Source organism: Nerophis ophidion, linkage group LG13 (assembly GCF_033978795.1).
Source record: "Nerophis ophidion isolate RoL-2023_Sa linkage group LG13, RoL_Noph_v1.0, whole genome shotgun sequence".
NCBI classification, from domain to species: Eukaryota; Metazoa; Chordata; class Actinopteri; order Syngnathiformes; family Syngnathidae; genus Nerophis; species Nerophis ophidion.
The window spans coordinates 26,452,831-26,472,415 of record NC_084623.1 but is presented as its reverse complement, the minus strand read 5'-3'; the positions used below and the strand labels follow the sequence as shown (position 1 = coordinate 26,472,415).

At 46.5% G+C, this 19,585-nt stretch overlaps 1 non-coding gene and 39 pseudogenes across 1 annotated transcript; all 40 read right to left on the bottom strand.

The window, feature by feature from the left end:
- Positions 1-287: 287 nt before the first annotated feature.
- Positions 288-406, bottom strand: LOC133566850 (5S ribosomal RNA; annotated as a pseudogene).
- A 364-nt stretch (positions 407-770) lies between these two features.
- LOC133565841 (5S ribosomal RNA) lies at positions 771-889 on the bottom strand (annotated as a pseudogene).
- A 364-nt stretch (positions 890-1,253) lies between these two features.
- LOC133567778 (5S ribosomal RNA) lies at positions 1,254-1,372 on the bottom strand (annotated as a pseudogene).
- A 364-nt stretch (positions 1,373-1,736) lies between these two features.
- Positions 1,737-1,855, bottom strand: LOC133565286 (5S ribosomal RNA; annotated as a pseudogene).
- Positions 1,856-2,219: 364 nt separating this feature from the next.
- LOC133565285 (5S ribosomal RNA) lies at positions 2,220-2,338 on the bottom strand (annotated as a pseudogene).
- Positions 2,339-2,702: 364 nt separating this feature from the next.
- Positions 2,703-2,821, bottom strand: LOC133567795 (5S ribosomal RNA; annotated as a pseudogene).
- Positions 2,822-3,185: 364 nt separating this feature from the next.
- Positions 3,186-3,304, bottom strand: LOC133565949 (5S ribosomal RNA; annotated as a pseudogene).
- Positions 3,305-3,668: 364 nt separating this feature from the next.
- On the bottom strand, positions 3,669-3,787 carry LOC133567091 (5S ribosomal RNA; annotated as a pseudogene).
- Positions 3,788-4,151: 364 nt separating this feature from the next.
- LOC133566233 (5S ribosomal RNA) lies at positions 4,152-4,270 on the bottom strand (annotated as a pseudogene).
- A 368-nt stretch (positions 4,271-4,638) lies between these two features.
- LOC133566849 (5S ribosomal RNA) lies at positions 4,639-4,757 on the bottom strand (annotated as a pseudogene).
- Positions 4,758-5,121: 364 nt separating this feature from the next.
- LOC133565324 (5S ribosomal RNA) lies at positions 5,122-5,240 on the bottom strand (annotated as a pseudogene).
- Positions 5,241-5,604: 364 nt separating this feature from the next.
- LOC133567733 (5S ribosomal RNA) lies at positions 5,605-5,723 on the bottom strand. The gene has a single exon (XR_009809472.1). It is a non-coding gene; the product is annotated as a 5S ribosomal RNA (ribosomal RNA).
- Positions 5,724-6,087: 364 nt separating this feature from the next.
- Positions 6,088-6,206, bottom strand: LOC133567089 (5S ribosomal RNA; annotated as a pseudogene).
- A 364-nt stretch (positions 6,207-6,570) lies between these two features.
- Positions 6,571-6,689, bottom strand: LOC133567773 (5S ribosomal RNA; annotated as a pseudogene).
- A 364-nt stretch (positions 6,690-7,053) lies between these two features.
- On the bottom strand, positions 7,054-7,172 carry LOC133566284 (5S ribosomal RNA; annotated as a pseudogene).
- A 364-nt stretch (positions 7,173-7,536) lies between these two features.
- LOC133566112 (5S ribosomal RNA) lies at positions 7,537-7,655 on the bottom strand (annotated as a pseudogene).
- A 364-nt stretch (positions 7,656-8,019) lies between these two features.
- On the bottom strand, positions 8,020-8,138 carry LOC133567675 (5S ribosomal RNA; annotated as a pseudogene).
- A 364-nt stretch (positions 8,139-8,502) lies between these two features.
- Positions 8,503-8,621, bottom strand: LOC133567088 (5S ribosomal RNA; annotated as a pseudogene).
- Positions 8,622-8,985: 364 nt separating this feature from the next.
- LOC133566411 (5S ribosomal RNA) lies at positions 8,986-9,104 on the bottom strand (annotated as a pseudogene).
- A 368-nt stretch (positions 9,105-9,472) lies between these two features.
- Positions 9,473-9,591, bottom strand: LOC133566848 (5S ribosomal RNA; annotated as a pseudogene).
- A 364-nt stretch (positions 9,592-9,955) lies between these two features.
- LOC133567346 (5S ribosomal RNA) lies at positions 9,956-10,073 on the bottom strand (annotated as a pseudogene).
- Positions 10,074-10,437: 364 nt separating this feature from the next.
- Positions 10,438-10,556, bottom strand: LOC133566114 (5S ribosomal RNA; annotated as a pseudogene).
- A 364-nt stretch (positions 10,557-10,920) lies between these two features.
- On the bottom strand, positions 10,921-11,039 carry LOC133567344 (5S ribosomal RNA; annotated as a pseudogene).
- A 364-nt stretch (positions 11,040-11,403) lies between these two features.
- LOC133567771 (5S ribosomal RNA) lies at positions 11,404-11,522 on the bottom strand (annotated as a pseudogene).
- A 364-nt stretch (positions 11,523-11,886) lies between these two features.
- LOC133566990 (5S ribosomal RNA) lies at positions 11,887-12,005 on the bottom strand (annotated as a pseudogene).
- A 364-nt stretch (positions 12,006-12,369) lies between these two features.
- LOC133566902 (5S ribosomal RNA) lies at positions 12,370-12,488 on the bottom strand (annotated as a pseudogene).
- A 364-nt stretch (positions 12,489-12,852) lies between these two features.
- On the bottom strand, positions 12,853-12,971 carry LOC133565329 (5S ribosomal RNA; annotated as a pseudogene).
- A 364-nt stretch (positions 12,972-13,335) lies between these two features.
- Positions 13,336-13,454, bottom strand: LOC133566063 (5S ribosomal RNA; annotated as a pseudogene).
- Positions 13,455-13,818: 364 nt separating this feature from the next.
- LOC133566072 (5S ribosomal RNA) lies at positions 13,819-13,937 on the bottom strand (annotated as a pseudogene).
- A 368-nt stretch (positions 13,938-14,305) lies between these two features.
- On the bottom strand, positions 14,306-14,423 carry LOC133566922 (5S ribosomal RNA; annotated as a pseudogene).
- Positions 14,424-14,787: 364 nt separating this feature from the next.
- On the bottom strand, positions 14,788-14,906 carry LOC133566436 (5S ribosomal RNA; annotated as a pseudogene).
- Positions 14,907-15,270: 364 nt separating this feature from the next.
- Positions 15,271-15,389, bottom strand: LOC133566797 (5S ribosomal RNA; annotated as a pseudogene).
- A 364-nt stretch (positions 15,390-15,753) lies between these two features.
- Positions 15,754-15,872, bottom strand: LOC133566071 (5S ribosomal RNA; annotated as a pseudogene).
- Positions 15,873-16,240: 368 nt separating this feature from the next.
- On the bottom strand, positions 16,241-16,359 carry LOC133566272 (5S ribosomal RNA; annotated as a pseudogene).
- A 364-nt stretch (positions 16,360-16,723) lies between these two features.
- LOC133565781 (5S ribosomal RNA) lies at positions 16,724-16,842 on the bottom strand (annotated as a pseudogene).
- A 364-nt stretch (positions 16,843-17,206) lies between these two features.
- Positions 17,207-17,325, bottom strand: LOC133565883 (5S ribosomal RNA; annotated as a pseudogene).
- Positions 17,326-17,693: 368 nt separating this feature from the next.
- On the bottom strand, positions 17,694-17,812 carry LOC133565882 (5S ribosomal RNA; annotated as a pseudogene).
- A 368-nt stretch (positions 17,813-18,180) lies between these two features.
- LOC133566271 (5S ribosomal RNA) lies at positions 18,181-18,299 on the bottom strand (annotated as a pseudogene).
- A 364-nt stretch (positions 18,300-18,663) lies between these two features.
- On the bottom strand, positions 18,664-18,782 carry LOC133565780 (5S ribosomal RNA; annotated as a pseudogene).
- A 364-nt stretch (positions 18,783-19,146) lies between these two features.
- LOC133565881 (5S ribosomal RNA) lies at positions 19,147-19,265 on the bottom strand (annotated as a pseudogene).
- Positions 19,266-19,585: the final 320 nt, after the last annotated feature.

The window sequence follows — 19,585 nt, the reverse complement described above, 5'->3', positions numbered from 1 at the left end:
GATACAATAATCACTGCTCTTTTTCTCAGCCTATGTAACTCTTTGGACTTTTGCCCCACTGTTAGCACTGAAGTGCCTTGCGGCACATGGGTAACTGTTGGCGACACTGCAAATCTTGCTATAAATTTCAGACCGAGTCAAAACTAAACAAACATGTTTTGGGTGGAGACCAGCGTTTTGTTTGGACGAGCATAATGTAGCGTTTTGACAAGTGTGGCAAATATCTATAGCCATTGTGAAAAAAACAAAAGGGAGAAAGTGCGCCCTATACTGGTAGCATCGCTAAAATCCTACAGCACCTGGTATTCCTAGGCAGTCTCCCAACCAAGTACTAACCAGGCCAGACCCAGCTTAGCTTCCGAGATCACACGAGATCGGGCGATCTTCGGGTAGTATGGCCGTAAGCCGAGAGGCAGTCCCCAGAATTCAATTTTTAAATGTGGCAAGCTGGTTGACAGGACCTTTCTGCAATGAGTTACACGTGTGTGATACAATAATCACTGCTCTTTTTCTCAGCCTATGTAACTCTTACGACTTTTGCCCCACTGTTAGCACTGAAGTGCCTTGAGGCACATGGGTCACTATTGACGACACTGCAAATCTTGCTATAAATTTCAGACCGAGTCAAAACTAAACATGTTTTGAGTGGAGACCAGTGTTTTGTTTGGACGAGCATAATGTAGCGTTTTGACAAGTGTGGCAAGTATCTATAGCCATTGTGACAAAAACAAAAGGGAGAAAGTGCGCCCTAGACTGGGAGCATCGCTAAAAGCCTACAGCACCTGGTATTCCTAGGCAGTCTCCCATCCAAGTACTAACCAGGCCAGACCCATCTTAGCGTCCGAGATCAGACGAGATCGGGCGATCTTCGGGTAGTATGGCCGTAAGCCGAGAGGCAGTCCTCAGAATCCAATTTTTAAATGTGGCAAGCTGGTTGACAGGACCTTTCTGCAATGAGCTACACGTGTGTGATACAATAATCACTGCTCTTTTTCTCAGCCTATGTAACTCTTTGGACTTTTGCCCCACTGTTAGCACTGAAGTGCCTTGAGGCACATGGGTCACTGTTGGCGACACTGCAAATCTTGCTATAAATTTCAGACCGAGTCAAAACTAAACTTGTTTTGGGTGGAGACCAGCGTTTTGTTTGGACGAGCATAATGTAGCGTTTTGACAAGTGTGGCAAGTATCTATAGCCATTGTGACAAAAACAAAAGGGAGAAAGTGCGCCCTATACTGGGAGCATCGCTAAAAGCCTACAGCACCTGGTGTTCCTAGGCAGTCTCCCATCCAAGTACTAACCAGGCCAGACCCAGCTTAGCTTCCGAGATCAGACGAGATCGGGCGATCTTCGGGTAGTATGGCCGTAAGCCGAGAGGCAGTCCTCAGAATTAAATTTTTAAATGTGGCAAGCTGGTTGACAGGACCTTTCTGCAATGAGTTACACGTGTGTGATACAATAATCACTGCTCTTTTTCTCAGCCTATGTAACTCTTTGGACTTTTGCCCCACTGTTAGCACTGAAGTGCCTTGAGGCACATGGGTCACTGTTGGCGACACTGCAAATCTTGCTATAAATTTCAGACCGAGTCAAAATTAAACTTGTTTTGGGTGGAGACCAACGTTTTGTTTGGACGAGCATAATGTAGCGTTTTGACAAGTGTGGCAAGTATCAATAGCCATTGTGACAAAAACAAAAGGGAGAAAGTGCGCCCTATACTGGGAGCATCGCTAAAAGCCTACAGCACCTGGTATTCCTAGGCAGTCTCCCAACCAAGTACTAACCAGGCCAGACCCAGCTTAGCTTCCGAGATCAGACGAGATCGGGCGATCTTCGGGTAGTATGGCCGTAAGCCGAGAGGCAGTCCTCAGAATCCAATTTTTAAATGTGGCAAGCTGGTTGACAGGACCTTTCTGCAATGAGCTACACGTGTGTGATACAATAATCACTGCTCTTTTTCTCAGCCTATGTAACTCTTTGGACTTTTGCCCCACTGTTAGCACTGAAGTGCCTTGAGGCACATGGGTCACTGTTGGCGACACTGCAAATCTTGCTATAAACTTCAGACCGAGGCAAAACTAAACTTGTTTTGGGTGGAGACCAGCGTTTTGTTTGGACGAGCATAATGTAGCGTTTTGACAAGTGTGGCAAATATCTATAGCCATTGCGAAAAAAACAAAAGGGAGAAAGTGCGCCCTATACTGGTAGCATCGCTAAAAGCCTACAGCACCTGGTATTCCTAGGCAGTCTCCCAACCAAGTACTAACCAGGCCAGACCCAGCTTAGCTTCCGAGATCAGACGAGATCGGGCGATCTTCGGGTAGTATGGCCGTAAGCCGAGAGGCAGTCCTCAGAATTCAATTTTTAAATGTGGCAAGCTGGTTGACAGGACCTTTCTGCAATGAGTTACACGTGTGTGATACAATAATCACTGCTCTTTTTCTCAGCCTATGTAACTCTTACGACTTTTGCCCCACTGTTAGCACTGAAGTGCCTTGAGGCACATGGGTCACTATTGGCGACACTGCAAATCTTGCTATAAATTTCAGACCGAGTCAAAACTAAACATGTTTTGGGTGGAGACCAGCGTTTTGTTTGGACGAGCATAATGTAGCGTTTTGACAAGTGTGGCAAGTATCTATAGCCATTGTGACAAAAACAAAAGGGAGAAAGTGCGCCCTATACTGGGAGCATCGCTAAAAGCCTACAGCACCTGGTATTCCTAGGCAGTCTCCCATCCAAGTACTAACCAGGCCAGACCCATCTTAGCTTCCGAGATCAGACGAGATCGGGCGATCTTCGGGTAGTATGGCCGTAAGCCGAGAGGCAGTCCTCAGAATCCAATTTTTAAATGTGGCAAGCTGGTTGACAGGACCTTTCTGCAATGAGCTACACGTGTGTGATACAATAATCACTGCTCCTTTTCTCAGCCTATGTAACTCTTTGGACTTTTGCCCCACTGTTAGCACTGAAGTGCCTTGAGGCACATGGGTCACTGTTGGCGACACTGCAAATCTTGCTATAAATTTCAGACCGAGTCAAAACTAAACTTGTTTTGGGTGGAGACCAGCGTTTTGTTTGGACGAGCATAATATAGCGTTTTGACAAGTGTGGCAAGTATCTATAGCCATTGTGACAAAAACAAAAGGGAGAAAGTGCGCCCTATACTGGGAGCATCGCTAAAAGCCTACAGCACCTGGTATTCCTAGGCAGTCTCCCATCCAAGTACTAACCAGGCCAGACCCAGCTTAGCTTCCGAGATCAGACAAGATCGGGCGATCTTCGGGTAGTATGGCCGTAAGCCGAGAGGCAGTCCTCAGAATTCAACTTTTAAATGTGGCAAGCTGGTTGACAGGACCTTTCTGCAATGAGCTACACGTGTGTGATACAATAATCACTGCTCTTTTTCTCAGCCTATGTAACTCTTTGGACTTTTGCCCCACTGTTAGCACTGAAGTGCCTTGCGGCACATGGGTCACTGTTGGCGACACTGCAAATCTTGCTATAAATTTCAGACCGAGTCAAAACTAAACATGTTTTGGGTGGAGACCAGCGTTTTGTTTGGACGAGCATAATGTAGCGTTTTGACAAGTGTGGCAAATATCTATAGCCATTGTGAGAAAAACAAAAGGGAGAAAGTGCGCCCTATACTGGGGGCATCGCTAAAAGCCTACAGCACTTGGTATTCCTAGGGAGTCTCCCAACCAAGTACTAACCAGGCCAGACCCAGGTTAGCTTCCGAGATCAGACGAGATCGGGCGATCTTCGGGTAGTATGGCCGTAAGCCGAGAGGCAGTCCTCAGAATTAAATTTTTAAATGTGGCAAGCTGGTTGACAGGACCTTCCTGCAATGAGCTACACGTGTGTGATACAATAATCACTGCTCTTTTTCTCAGCCTATGTAACTCTTTGGACTTTTGCCCCACTGTTAGCACTGAAGTGCCTTGAGGCACATGGGTCACTGTTGGCGACACTGCAAATCTTGCTATAAATTTCAGACCGAGTCAAAACTAAACTTGTTTTGGGTGGAGACCAACGTTTTGTTTGGACGAGCATAATGTAGCGTTTTGACAAGTGTGGCAAGTATCAATAGCCATTGTGACAAAAACAAAAGGGAGAAAGTGCGCCCTATACTGGGAGCATCGCTAAAAGCCTACAGCACCTGGTATTCCTAGGCAGTCTCCCATCCAAGTACTAACCAGGCCAGACCCAGCTTAGCTTCCGAGATTAGACGAGATCGGGCGATCTTCGGGTAGTATGGCCGTAAGCCGAGAGGCAGTCCTCAGAATTCAACTTTTAAATGTGGCAAGCTGGTTGACAGGACCTTTCTGCAATGAGCTACACGTGTGTGATACAATAATCACTGCTCTTTTTCTCAGCCTATGTAACTCTTTGGACTTTTGCCCCACTGTTAGCACTGAAGTGCCTTGCGGCACATGGGTAACTGTTGGCGACACTGCAAATCTTGCTATAAATTTCAGACCGAGTCAAAACTAAACAAACATGTTTTGGGTGGAGACCAGCGGTTTGTTTGGACGAGCATAATGTAGCGTTTTGACAAGTGTGGCAAATATCTATAGCCATTGTGAAAAAAACAAAAGGGAGAAAGTGCGCCCTATACTGGTAGCATCGCTAAAATCCTACAGCACCTGGTATTCCTAGGCAGTCTCCCAACCAAGTACTAACCAGGCCAGACCCAGCTTAGCTTCCGAGATCACACGAGATCGGGCGATCTTCGGGTAGTATGGCCGTAAGCCGAGAGGCAGTCCCCAGAATTCAATTTTTAAATGTGGCAAGCTGGTTGACAGGACCTTTCTGCAATGAGTTACACGTGTGTGATACAATAATCACTGCTCTTTTTCTCAGCCTATGTAACTCTTACGACTTTTGCCCCACTGTTAGCACTGAAGTGCCTTGAGGCACATGGGTCACTATTGACGACACTGCAAATCTTGCTATAAATTTCAGACCGAGTCAAAACTAAACATGTTTTGGGTGGAGACCAGTGTTTTGTTTGGACGAGCATAATGTAGCGTTTTGACAAGTGTGGCAAGTATCTATAGCCATTGTGACAAAAACAAAAGGGAGAAAGTGCGCCCTAGACTGGGAGCATCGCTAAAAGCCTACAGCACCTGGTATTCCTAGGCAGTCTCCCATCCAAGTACTAACCAGGCCAGGCCCATCTTAGCTTCCGAGATCAGACGAGATCGGGCGATCTTCGGGTAGTATGGCCGTAAGCCGAGAGGCAGTCCTCAGAATCCAATTTTTAAATGTGGCAAGCTGGTTGACAGGACCTTTCTGCAATGAGCTACACGTGTGTGATACAATAATCACTGCTCTTTTTCTCAGCCTATGTAACTCTTTGGACTTTTGCCCCACTGTTAGCACTGAAGTGCCTTGAGGCACATGGGTCACTGTTGGCGACACTGCAAATCTTGCTATAAACTTCAGACCGAGGCAAAACTAAACTTGTTTTGGGTGGAGAACAGCGTTTTGTTTGGACGAGCATAATGTAGCGTTTTGACAAGTGTGGCAAGTATCTATAGCCATTGTGACAAAAACAAAAGGGAGAAAGTGCGCCCTATACTGGGAGCATCGCTAAAAGCCTACAGCACCTGGTATTCCTAGGCAGTCTCCCATCCAAGTACTAACCAGGCCAGACCCAGCTTAGCTTCCGAGATCAGACGAGATCGGGCGATCTTTGGGTAGTATGGCCGTAAGCCGAGAGGCAGTCCTCAGAATTCAACTTTTAAATGTGGCAAGCTGGTTGACAGGACCTTTCTGCAATGAGCTACACGTGTGTGATACAATAATCACTGCTCTTTTTCTCAGCCTATGTAACTCTTTGGACTTTTGCCCCACTGTTAGCACTGAAGTGCCTTGCGGCACATGGGCCACTGTTGGCGACACTGCAAATCTTGCTATAAATTTCAGACCGAGTCAAAACTAAACATGTTTTGGGTGGAGACCAGCGTTTTGTTTGGACGAGCATAATGTAGCGTTTTAACAAGTGTGGCAAGTATCTATAGCCATTGTGAGAAAAACAAAAGGGAGAAAGTGCGCCCTATACTGGGGGCATCGCTAAAAGCCTACAGCACTTGGTATTCCTAGGGAGTCTCCCAACCAAGTACTAACCAGGCCAGACCCAGGTTAGCTTCCGAGATCAGACGAGATCGGGCGATCTTCGGGTAGTATGGCCGTAAGCCGAGAGGCAGTCCTCAGAATTCAATTTTTAGATGTGGCAAGCTGGTTGACAGGACCTTTCTGCAATGAGCTACACGTGTGTGATACAATAATCACTGCTCTTTTTCTCAGCCTATGTAACTCTTTGGACTTTTGCCCCACTGTTAGCACTGAAGTGCCTTGAGGCACATGGGTCACTGTTGGCGACACTGCAAATCTTGCTATAAATTTCAGACCGAGTCAAAACTAAACTTGTTTTGGGTGGAGAACAGCGTTTTGTTTGGACGAGCATAATGTAGCGTTTTGACAAGTGTGGCAAGTATCTATAGCCATTGTGACAAAAACAAAAGTGAGAAAGTGCGCCCTATACTGGGAGCATCGCTAAAAGCCTACAGCACCTGGTATTCCTAGGGAGTCTCCCATCCAAGTACTAACCAGGCCAGACCCAGCTTAGCTTCCGAGATCAGACGAGATCGGGCGATCTTCGGGCAGTATGGCCGTAAGCCGAGAGGCAGTCCTCAGAATTCAATTTTTAAATGTGGCAAGCTGGTTGACAGGACCTTTATGCAATGAGTTACACGTGTGTGATACAATAATCACTGCTCTTTTTCTCAGCCTATGTAACTCTTACGACTTTTGCCCCACTGTTCGCACTGAAGTGCCTTGAGGCACATGGGTCACTATTGGCGACACTGCAAATCTTGCTATAAATTTCAGACCGAGTCAAAACTAAACATGTTTTGGGTGGAGACCAGCGTTTTGTTTGGACGAGCATAATGTAGCGTTTTGACAAGTGTGGCAAGTATCTATAGCCATTGTGACAAAAACAAAAGGGAGAAAGTGCGCCCTATACTGGGAGCATCGCTAAAAGCCTACAGCACCTGGTATTCCTAGGCAGTCTCCCATCCAAGTACTAACCAGGCCAGACCCAGCTTAGCTTCCGAGATCAGACGAGATTGGGCGATCTTCGGGTAGTATGGCCGTAAGCCGAGAGGCAGTCCTCAGAATTAAATTTTTAAATGTGGCAAGCTGGTTGACAGGACCTTTCTGCAATGAGCTACACGTGTGTGATACAATAATCACTGCTCTTTTTCTCAGCCTATGTAACTCTTTGGACTTTTGCCTCACTGTTAGCACTGAAGTGCCTTGAGGCACATGGGTCACTGTTGGCGACACTGCAAATCTTGCTATAAATTTCAGACCGAGTCAAAACTAAACTTGTTTTGGGTGGAGACCAATGTTTTGTTTGGACGAGCATAATGTAGCGTTTTGACAAGTGTGGCAAGTATCAATAGCCATTGTGACAAAAACCAAAGGGAGAAAGTGCGCCTTATACTGGGAGCATCGCTAAAAGCCTACAGCACCTGGTATTCCTAGGCAGTCTCCCAACCAAGTACTAACCAGGCCAGACCCAGCTTAGCTTCCGAGATCAGACGAGATCGGGCGATCTTCGGGTAGTATGGCTGTAAGACGATAGGCAGTCCTCTGAATCCAATTTTTAAATGTGGCAAGCTGGTTGACAGGACCTTTCTGCAATGAGCTACACGTGTGTGATACAATAATCACTGCTCTTTTTCTCAGCCTATGTAACTCTTTGGACTTTTGCCCCACTGTTAGCACTGAAGTGCCTTGAGGCACATGGGTCACTGTTGGCGACACTGCAAATCTTGCTATAAATTTCAGACCGAGTCAAAACTAAACATGTTTTGGGTGGAGACCAGCGTTTTGTTTGGACGAGCATAATGTAGCGTTTTGACAAGTGTGGCAAGTATCTATAGCCATTGTGACAAAAACAAAAGGGAGAAAGTGCGCCCTATACTGGGAGCATCGCTAAAAGCCTACAGCACCTGGTATTCCTAGGCAGTCTCCCATCCAAGTACTAACCAGGCCAGACCCAGCTTAGCTTCCGAGATCAGACGAGATCGGGCGATCTTCGGGTAGTATGGCCGTAAGCCGAGAGGCAGTCCTCAGAATTCAACTTTTAAATGTGGCAAGCTGGTTGACAGGACCTTTCTGCAATGAGCTACACGTGTGTGATACAATAATCACTGCTCTTTTTCTCAGCCTATGTAACTCTTTGGACTTTTGCCCCACTGTTAGCACTGAAGTGCCTTGCGGCACATGGGTCACTGTTGGCGACACTGCAAATCTTGCTATAAATTTCAGACCGAGTCAAAACTAAACATGTTTTGGGTGGAGACCAGCGTTTTGTTTGGACGAGCATAATGTAGCGTTTTGACAAGTGTGGCAAATATCTATAGCCATTGTGAGAAAAACAAAAGGGAGAAAGTGCGCCCTATACTGGGGGCATCGCTAAAAGCCTACAGCACTTGGTATTCCTAGGGAGTCTCCCAACCAAGTACTAACCAGGCCAGACCCAGGTTAGCTTCCGAGATCAGACGAGATCGGGCGATCTTCGGGTAGTATGGCCGTAAGCCGAGAGGTAGTCCTCAGAATTAAATTTTTAAATGTGGCAAGCTGGTTGACAGGACCTTCCTGCAATGAGCTACACGTGTGTGATACAATAATCACTGCTCTTTTTCTCAGCCTATGTAACTCTTTGGACTTTTGCCCCACTGTTAGCACTGAAGTGCCTTGAGGCACATGGGTCACTGTTGGCGACACTGCAAATCTTGCTATAAATTTCAGACCGAGTCAAAACTAAACTTGTTTTGGGTGGAGACCAACGTTTTGTTTGGACGAGCATAATGTAGCGTTTTGACAAGTGTGGCAAGTATCAATAGCCATTGTGACAAAAACAAAAGGGAGAAAGTGCGCCCTATACTGGGAGCATCGCTAAAAGCCTACAGCACCTGGTATTCCTAAGCAGTCTCCCATCCAAGTACTAACCAGGCCAGACCCAGCTTAGCTTCCGAGATTAGACGAGATCGGGCGATCTTCGGGTAGTATGGCCGTAAGCCGAGAGGCAGTCCTCAGAATTCAACTTTTAAATGTGGCAAGCTGGTTGACAGGACCTTTCTGCAATGAGCTACACGTGTGTGATACAATAATCACTGCTCTTTTTCTCAGCCTATGTAACTCTTTGGACTTTTGCCCCACTGTTAGCACTGAAGTGCCTTGCGGCACATGGGTAACTGTTGGCGACACTGCAAATCTTGCTATAAATTTCAGACCGAGTCAAAACTAAACAAACATGTTTTGGGTGGAGACCAGCGGTTTGTTTGGACGAGCATAATGTAGCGTTTTGACAAGTGTGGCAAATATCTATAGCCATTGTGAAAAAAACAAAAGGGAGAAAGTGCGCCCTATACTGGTAGCATCGCTAAAATCCTACAGCACCTGGTATTCCTAGGCAGTCTCCCAACCAAGTACTAACCAGGCCAGACCCAGCTTAGCTTCCGAGATCACACGAGATCGGGCGATCTTCGGGTAGTATGGCCGTAAGCCGAGAGGCAGTCCCCAGAATCCAATTTTTAAATGTGGCAAGCTGGTTGACAGGACCTTTCTGCAATGAGTTACACGTGTGTGATACAATAATCACTGCTCTTTTTCTCAGCCTATGTAACTCTTACGACTTTTGCCCCACTGTTAGCACTGAAGTGCCTTGAGGCACATGGGTCACTATTGACGACACTGCAAATCTTGCTATAAATTTCAGACCGAGTCAAAACTAAACATGTTTTGGGTGGAGACCAGTGTTTTGTTTGGACGAGCATAATGTAGCGTTTTGACAAGTGTGGCAAGTATCTATAGCCATTGTGACAAAAACAAAAGGGAGAAAGTGCGCCCTAGACTGGGAGCATCGCTAAAAGCCTACAGCACCTGGTATTCCTAGGCAGTCTCCCATCCAAGTACTAACCAGGAAGACCCATCTTAGCTTCCGAGATCAGACGAGATCGGGCGATCTTCGGGTAGTATGGCCGTAAGCCGAGAGGCAGTCCTCAGAATCCAATTTTTAAATGTGGCAAGCTGGTTGACAGGACCTTTCTGCAATGAGCTACACGTGTGTGATACAATAATCACTGCTCTTTTTCTCAGCCTATGTAACTCTTTGGACTTTTGCCCCACTGTTAGCACTGAAGTGCCTTGAGGCACATGGGTCACTGTTGGCGACACTGCAAATCTTGCTATAAATTTCAGACCGAGTCAAAACTAAACTTGTTTTGGGTGGAGACCAACGTTTTGTTTGGACGAGCATAATGTAGCGTTTTGACAAGTGTGGCAAGTATCAATAGCCATTGTGACAAAAACAAAAGGGAGAAAGTGCGCCCTATACTGGGAGCATCGCTAAAAGCCTACAGCACCTAGTATTCCTAGGCAGTCTCCCAACCAAGTACTAACCAGGCCAGACCCAGCTTAGCTTCCGAGATCAGACGAGATCGGGCGATCTTCGGGTAGTATGGCCGTAAGCCGAGCGGCAGTCCTCAGAATTCTACTTTTAAATGTGGCAAGCTGGTTGACAGGACCTTTCTGCAATGAGCTACACGTGTGTGATACAATAATCACTGCTCTTTTTCTCAGCCTATGTAACTCTTTGGACTTTTGCCCCACTGTTAGCACTGAAGTGCCTTGCGGCACATGGGCCACTGTTGGCGACACTGCAAATCTTGCTATAAATTTCAGACCGAGTCAAAACTAAACATGTTTTGGGTGGAGACCAGCGTTTTGTTTGGACGAGCATAATGTAGCGTTTTAACAAGTGTGGCAAGTATCTATAGCCATTGTGAGAAAAACAAAAGGGAGAAAGTGCGCCCTATACTGGGGGCATCGCTAAAAGCCTACAGCACTTGGTATGCCTAGGGAGTCTCCCAACCAAGTACTAACCAGGCCAGACCCAGGTTAGCTTCCGAGATCAGACGAGATCGGGCGATCTTCGGGTAGTATGGCCGTAAGCCGAGAGGCAGTCCTCAGAATTCAATTTTTAGATGTGGCAAGCTGGTTGACAGGACCTTTCTGCAATGAGCTACACGTGTGTGATACAATAATCACTGCTCTTTTTCTCAGCCTATGTAACTCTTTGGACTTTTGCCCCACTGTTAGCACTGAAGTGCCTTGAGGCACATGGGTCACTGTTGGCGACACTGCAAATCTTGCTATAAATTTCAGACCGAGTCAAAACTAAACTTGTTTTGGGTGGAGAACAGCGTTTTGTTTGGACGAGCATAATGTAGCGTTTTGACAAGTGTGGCAAGTATCTATAGCCATTGTGACAAAAACAAAAGTGAGAAAGTGCGCCCTATACTGGGAGCATCGCTAAAAGCCTACAGCACCTGGTATTCCTAGGGAGTCTCCCATCCAAGTACTAACCAGGCCAGACCCAGCTTAGCTTCCGAGATCAGACGAGATCGGGCGATCTTCGGGCAGTATGGCCGTAAGCCGAGAGGCAGTCCTCAGAATTCAATTTTTAAATGTGGCAAGCTGGTTGACAGGACCTTTATGCAATGAGTTACACGTGTGTGATACAATAATCACTGCTCTTTTTCTCAGCCTATGTAACTCTTACGACTTTTGCCCCACTGTTAGCACTGAAGTGCCTTGAGGCACATGGGTCACTATTGGCGACACTGCAAATCTTGCTATAAATTTCAGACCGAGTCAAAACTAAACATGTTTTGGGTGGAGACCAGCGTTTTGTTTGGACGAGCATAATGTAGCGTTTTGACAAGTGTGGCAAGTATCTATAGCCATTGTGACAAAAACAAAAGGGAGAAAGTGCGCCCTATACTGGGAGCATCGCTAAAAGCCTACAGCACCTGGTATTCCTAGGCAGTCTCCCATCCAAGTACTAACCAGGCCAGACCCAGCTTAGCTTCCGAGATCAGACGAGATTGGACGATCTTCGGGTAGTATGGCCGTAAGCCGAGAGGCAGTCCTCAGAATTAAATTTTTAAATGTGGCAAGCTGGTTGACAGGACCTTTCTGCAATGAGCTACACGTGTGTGATACAATAATCACTGCTCTTTTTCTCAGCCTATGTAACTCTTTGGACTTTTGCCTCACTGTTAGCACTGAAGTGCCTTGAGGCACATGGGTCACTGTTGGCGACACTGCAAATCTTGCTATAAATTTCAGACCGAGTCAAAACTAAACTTGTTTTGGGTGGAGACCAATGTTTTGTTTGGACGAGCATAATGTAGCGTTTTGACAAGTGTGGCAAGTATCAATAGCCATTGTGACAAAAACCAAAGGGAGAAAGTGCGCCCTATACTGGGAGCATCGCTAAAAGCCTACAGCACCTGGTATTCCTAGGCAGTCTCCCAACCAAGTACTAACCAGGCCAGACCCAGCTTAGCTTCCGAAATCAGACGAGATCGGGCGATCTTCGGGTAGTATGGCTGTAAGACGATAGGCAGTCCTCTGAATCCAATTTTTAAATGTGGCAAGCTGGTTGACAGGACCTTTCTGCAATGAGCTACACGTGTGTGATACAATAATCACTGCTCTTTTTCTCAGCCTATGTAACTCTTTGGACTTTTGCCCCACTGTTAGCACTGAAGTGCCTTGAGGCACATGGGTCACTGTTGGCGACACTGCAAATCTTGCTATAAATTTCAGACCGAGTCAAAACTAAACATGTTTTGGGTGGAGACCAGCGTTTTGTTTGGACGAGCATAATGTAGCGTTTTGACAAGTGTGGCAAGTATCTATAGCCATTGTGACAAAAACAAAAGGGAGAAAGTGCGCCCTATACTGGGAGCATCGCTAAAAGCCTACAGCACCTGGTATTCCTAGGCAGTCTCCCATCCAAGTACTAACCAGGCCAGACCCAGCTTAGCTTCCGAGATCAGACGAGATCGGGCGATCTTCAGGTAGTATGGCCGTAAGCCGAGAGGCAGTCCTCAGAATTAAATTTTTAAATGTGGCAAGCTGGTTGACAGGACCTTTCTGCAATGAGCTACACGTGTGTGATACAATAATCACTGCTCTTTTTCTCAGCCTATGTAACTCTTTGGACTTTTGCCCCACTGTTAGCACTGAAGTGCCTTGAGGCACATGGGTCACTGTTGGCGACACTGCAAATCTTGCTATAAATTTCAGACCGAGTCAAAACTGAACTTGTTTTGGGTGGAGACCAATGTTTTGTTTGGACGAGCATAATGTAGCGTTTTGACAAGTGTGGCAAGTATCAATAGCCATTGTGACAAAAACAAAAGGGAGAAAGTGCGCCCTATACTGGGAGCATCGCTAAAAGCCTACAGCACCTGGTATTCCTAGGCAGTCTCCCAACCAAGTACTAACCAGGTCAGACCCAGCTTAGCTTCCGAGATCAGACGAGATCGGGCGATCTTCGGGTAGTATGGCTGTAAGCCGATAGGCAGTCCTCTGAATCCAATTTTTAAATGTGGCAAGCTGGTTGACAGGACCTTTCTGCAATGAGCTACACGTGTGTGATACAATAATCACTGCTCTTTTTCTCAGCCTATGTAACTCTTTGGACTTTTGCCCCACTGTTAGCACTGAAGTGCCTTGAGGCACATGGGTCACTGTTGGCGACACTGCAAATCTTGCTATAAATTTCAGACCGAGTCAAAACTAAACTTGTTTTGGGTGGAGACCAACGTTTTGTTTGGACGAGCATAATGTAGCGTTTTGACAAGTGTGGCAAGTATCAATAGCCATTGTGACAAAAACAAAAGGGAGAAAGTGCGCCCTATACTGGGAGCATCGCTAAAAGCCTACAGCACCTGGTATTCCTAGGCAGTCTCCCATCCAAGTACTAACCAGGCCAGACACAGCTTAGCTTCCGAGATCAGACGAGATCGGGCGATCTTCGGGTAGTATGGCCGTAAGCCGAGAGGCAGTCCTCAGAATTCAACTTTTAAATGTGGCAAGCTGGTTGACAGGACCTTTCTGCAATGAGCTACACGTGTGTGATACAATAATCAGTGCTCTTTTTCTCAGCCTATGTAACTGTTTGGACTTTTGCCCCACTGTTAGCACTGAAGTGCCTTGCGGCACATGGGTAACTGTTGGCGACACTGCAAATCTTGCTATAAATTTCAGACCGAGTCAAAACTAAACAAACATGTTTTGGGTGGAGACCAGCGGTTTGTTTGGACGAGCATAATGTAGCGTTTTGACAAGTGTGGCAAATATCTATAGCCATTGCGAAAAAAACAAAAGGGAGAAAGTGCGCCCTGTACTGGTAGCATCGCTAAAAGCCTACAGCACCTGGTATTCCTAGGCAGTCTCCCAACCAAGTACTAACCAGGCCAGACCAGCTTAGCTTCCGAGATCAGACGAGATCGGGCGATCTTCGGGTAGTATGGCCGTAAGCCGAGAGGCAGTCCTCAGAATTCAATTTTTAAATGTGGCAAGCTGGTTGACAGGACCTTTCTGCAATGAGTTACACGTGTGTGATACAATAATCACTGCTCTTTTTCTCAGCCTATGTAACTCTTACGACTTTTGCCCCACTGTTAGCACTGAAGTGCCTTGAGGCACATGGGTCACTATTGGCGACACTGCAAATCTTGCTATAAATTTCAGACCGAGTCAAAACTAAACATGTTTTGGGTGGAGACCAGCGTTTTGTTTGGACGAGCATAATGTAGCGTTTTGACAAGTGTGGCAAGTATCTATAGCCATTGTGACAAAAACAAAAGGGAGAAAGTGCGCCCTATACTGGGAGCATCGCTAAAAGCCTACAGCACCTGGTATTCCTAGGCAGTCTCCCATCCAAGTACTAACCAGGCCGGACCCATCTTAGCTACCGAGATCAGACGAGATCAGGCGATCTTCGGGTAGTATGGCCGTAAGCCGAGAGGCAGTCCTCAGAATCCAATTTTTAAATGTGGCAAGCTGGTTGACAGGACCTTTCTGCAATGAGCTACACGTGTGTGATACAATAATCACTGCTCCTTTTCTCAGCCTATGTAACTCTTTGGACTTTTGCCCCACTGTTAGCACTGAAGTGCCTTGAGGCACATGGGTCACTGTTGGCGACACTGCAAATCTTGCTATAAACTTCAGACCGAGGCAAAACTAAACTTGTTTTGGGTGGAGACCAGCGTTTTGTTTGGACGAGCATAATGTAGCGTTTTGACAAGTGTGGCAAGTATCTATAGCCATTGTGACAAAAACAAAAGGGAGAAAGTGCGCCCTATACTGGGAGCATCGCTAAAAGCCTACAGCACCTGGTAGTCCTAGGCAGTCTCCGATCCAAGTACTAACCAGGCCAGACCCAGCTTAGCTTCCGAGATCAGACGAGATCGGGCGATCTTTGGGTAGTATGGCCGTAAGCCGAGAGGCAGTCCTCAGAATTCAACTTTTAAATGTGGCAAGCTGGTTGACAGGACCTTTCTGCAATGAGCTACACGTGTGTGATACAATAATCACTGCTCTTTTTCTCAGCCTATGTAACTCTTTGGACTTTTGCCCCACTGTTAGCACTGAAGTGCCTTGAGGCACATGGGTCACTGTTGGCGACACTGCAAATCTTGCTATAAATTTCAGACCGAGTCAAAACTAAACTTGTTTTGGGTGGAGACCAACGTTTTGTTTGGACGAGCATAATGTAGCGTTTTGACAAGTGTGGCAAGTATCAATAGCCATTGTGACAAAAACAAAAGGGAGAAAGTGCGCCCTATACTGGGAGCATCGCTAAAAGCCTACAGCACCTGGTATTCCTAGGCAGTCTCCCATCCAAGTACTAACCAGGCCAGACACAGCTTAGCTTCCGAGATCAGACGAGATCGGGCGATCTTCGGGTAGTATGGCCGTAAGCCGAGAGGCAGTCCTCAGAATTCAACTTTTAAATGTGGCAAGCTGGTTGACAGGACCTTTCTGCAATGAGCTACACGTGTGTGATACAATAATCAGTGCTCTTTTTCTCAGCCTATGTAACTGTTTGGACTTTTGCCCCACTGTTAGCACTGAAGTGCCTTGCGGCACATGGGTAACTGTTGGCGACACTGCAAATCTTGCTATAAATTTCAGACCGAGTCAAAACTAAACAAACATGTTTTGGGTGGAGACCAGCGTTTTGTTTGGACGAGCATAATGTAGCGTTTTGACAAGTGTGGCAAATATCTATAGCCATTGCGAAAAAAACAAAAGGGAGAAAGTGCGCCCTATACTGGTAGCATCGCTAAAATCCTACAGCACCTGGTATTCCTAGGCAGTCTCCCAACCAAGTACTAACCAGGCCAGACCCAGCTTAGCTTCCGAGATCAGACGAGATCGGGCGATCTTCGGGTAGTATGGCCGTAAGCCGAGAGGCAGTCCTCAGAATTCAATTTTTAAATGTGGCAAGCTGGTTGACAGGACCTTTCTGCAATGAGTTACACGTGTGTGATACAATAATCTCTGCTCTTTTTCTCAGCCTATGTAACTCTTACGACTTTTGCCCCACTGTTAGCACTGAAGTGCCTTGAGGCACATGGGTCACTATTGGCGACACTGCAAATCTTGCTATAAATTTCAGACCGAGTCAAAACTAAACATGTTTTGGGTGGAGACCAGCGTTTTGTTTGGACGAGCATAATGTAGCGTTTTGACAAGTGTGGCAAGTATCTATAGCCATTGTGACAAAAACAAAAGGGAGAAAGTGCGCCCTATACTGGGAGCATCGCTAAAAGCCTACAGCACCTGGTATTCCTAGGCAGTCTCCCATCCAAGTACTAACCAGGCCAGACCCATCTTAGCTTCCGAGATCAGACGAGATCAGGCGATCTTCGGGTAGTATGGCCGTAAGCCGAGAGGCAGTCCTCAGAATCCAATTTTTAAATGTGGCAAGCTGGTTGACAGGACCTTTCTGCAATGAGCTACACGTGTGTGATACAATAATCACTGCTCCTTTTCTCAGCCTATGTAACTCTTTGGACTTTTGCCCCACTGTTAGCACTGAAGTGCCTTGAGGCACATGGGTCACTGTTGGCGACACTGCAAATCTTGCTATAAACTTCAGACCGAGGCAAAACTAAACTTGTTTTGGGTGGAGACCAGCGTTTTGTTTGGACGAGCATAATGTAGCGTTTTGACAAGTGTGGCAAGTATCTATAGCCATTGTGACAAAAACAAAAGGGAGAAAGTGCGCCCTATACTGGGAGCATCGCTAAAAGCCTACAGCACCTGGTATTCCTAGGCAGTCTCCGATCCAAGTACTAACCAGGCCAGACCCAGCTTAGCTTCCGAGATCAGACGAGATCGGGCGATCTTCGGGTAGTATGGCCGTAAGCCGAGAGGCAGTCCTCAGAATTCAACTTTTAAATGTGGCAAGCTGGTTGACAGGACCTTTCTGCAATGAGCTACACGTGTGTGATACAATAATCAGTGCTCTTTTTCTCAGCCTATGTAACTGTTTGGACTTTTGCCCCACTGTTAGCACTGAAGTGCCTTGCGGCACATGGGTAACTGTTGGCGACACTGCAAATCTTGCTATAAATTTCAGACCGAGTCAAAACTAAACAAACATGTTTTGGGTGGAGACCAGCGGTTTGTTTGGACGAGCATAATGTAGCGTTTTGACAAGTGGGGCAAATATCTATAGCCATTGCGAAAAAAACAAAAGGGAGAAAGTGCGCCCTATACTGGGAGCATCGCTAAAAGCCTACAGCACCTGGTATTCCTAGGCAGTCTCCGATCCAAGTACTAACCAGGCCAGACCCAGCTTAGCTTCCGAGATCAGACGAGATCGGGCGATCTTCGGGTAGTATGGCCGTAAGCCGAGAGGCAGTCCTCAGAATCCAATTTTTAAATGTGGCAAGCTGGTTGACAGGACCTTTCTGCAATGAGCTACACGTGTGTGATACAATAATCACTGCTCTTTTTCTCAGCCTATGTAACTCTTTGGACTTTTGCCCCACTGTTAGCACTGAAGTGCCTTGAGGCACATGGGTCACTGTTGGCGACACTGCAAATCTTGCTATAAATTTCAGACCGAGTCAAAACTAAACAAACATGTTTTGGGTGGAGACCAGCGGTTTGTTTGGACGAGCATAATGTAGCGTTTTGACAAGTGTGGCAAATATCTATAGCCATTGCGAAAAAAACAAAAGGGAGAAAGTGCGCCCTATACTGGTAGCATCGCTAAAATCCTACAGCACCTGGTATTCCTAGGCAGTCTCCCAACCAAGTACTAACCAGGCCAGACCCAGCTTAGCTTCCGAGATCAGACGAGATCGGGCGATCTTCGGGTAGTATGGCCGTAAGCCGAGAGGCAGTCCTCAGAATTCAATTTTTAAATGTGGCAAGCTGGTTGACAGGACCTTTCTGCAATGAGTTACACGTGTGTGATACAATAATCTCTGCTCTTTTTCTCAGCCTATGTAACTCTTATGACTTTTGCCCCACTGTTAGCACTGAAGTGCCTTGAGGCACATGGGTCACTATTGGCGACACTGCAAATCTTGCTATAAATTTCAGACCGAGTCAAAACTAAACATGTTTTGGGTGGAGACCAGCGTTTTGTTTGGACGAGCATAATGTAGCGTTTTGACAAGTGTGGCAAGTATCTATAGCCATTGTGACAAAAACAAAAGGGAGAAAGTGCGCCCTATACTGGGAGCATCGCTAAAAGCCTACAGCACCTGGTATTCCTAGGCAGTCTCCCATCCAAGTACTAACCAGGCCAGACCCATCTTAGCTTCCGAGATCAGACGAGATCAGGCGATCTTCGGGTAGTATGGCCGTAAGCCGAGAGGCAGTCCTCAGAATCCAATTTTTAAATGTGGCAAGCTGGTTGACAGGACCTTTCTGCAATGAGCTACACGTGTGTGATACAATAATCACTGCTCCTTTTCTCAGCCTATGTAACTCTTTGGACTTTTGCCCCACTGTTAGCACTGAAGTGCCTTGAGGCACATGGGTCACTGTTGGCGACACTGCAAATCTTGCTATAAACTTCAGACCGAGGCAAAACTAAACTTGTTTTGGGTGGAGACCAGCGTTTTGTTTGGACGAGCATAATGTAGCGTTTTGACAAGTGTGGCAAGTATCTATAGCCATTGTGACAAAAACAAAAGGGAGAAAGTGCGCCCTATACTGGGAGCATCGCTAAAAGCCTACAGCACCTGGTATTCCTAGGCAGTCTCCGATCCAAGTACTAACCAGGCCAGACCCAGCTTAGCTTCCGAGATCAGACGAGATCGGGCGATCTTCGGGTAGTATGGCCGTAAGCCGAGAGGCAGCCCTCAGAATTCAACTTTTAAATGTGGCAAGCTGGTTGACAGGACCTTTCTGCAATGAGCTACACGTGTGTGATACAATAATCACTGCTCTTTTTCTCAGCCTATGTAACTCTTTGGACTTTTGCCCCACTGTTAGCACTGAAGTGCCTTGCGGCACATGGGTCACTGTTGGCGACACTGCAAATCTTGCTATAAATTTCAGACCGAGTCAAAACTAAACATGTTTTGGGTGGAGACCAGCGTTTTGTTTGGACGAGCATAATGTAGCGTTTTGACAAGTGTGGCAAGTATCTATAGCCATTGTGAGAAA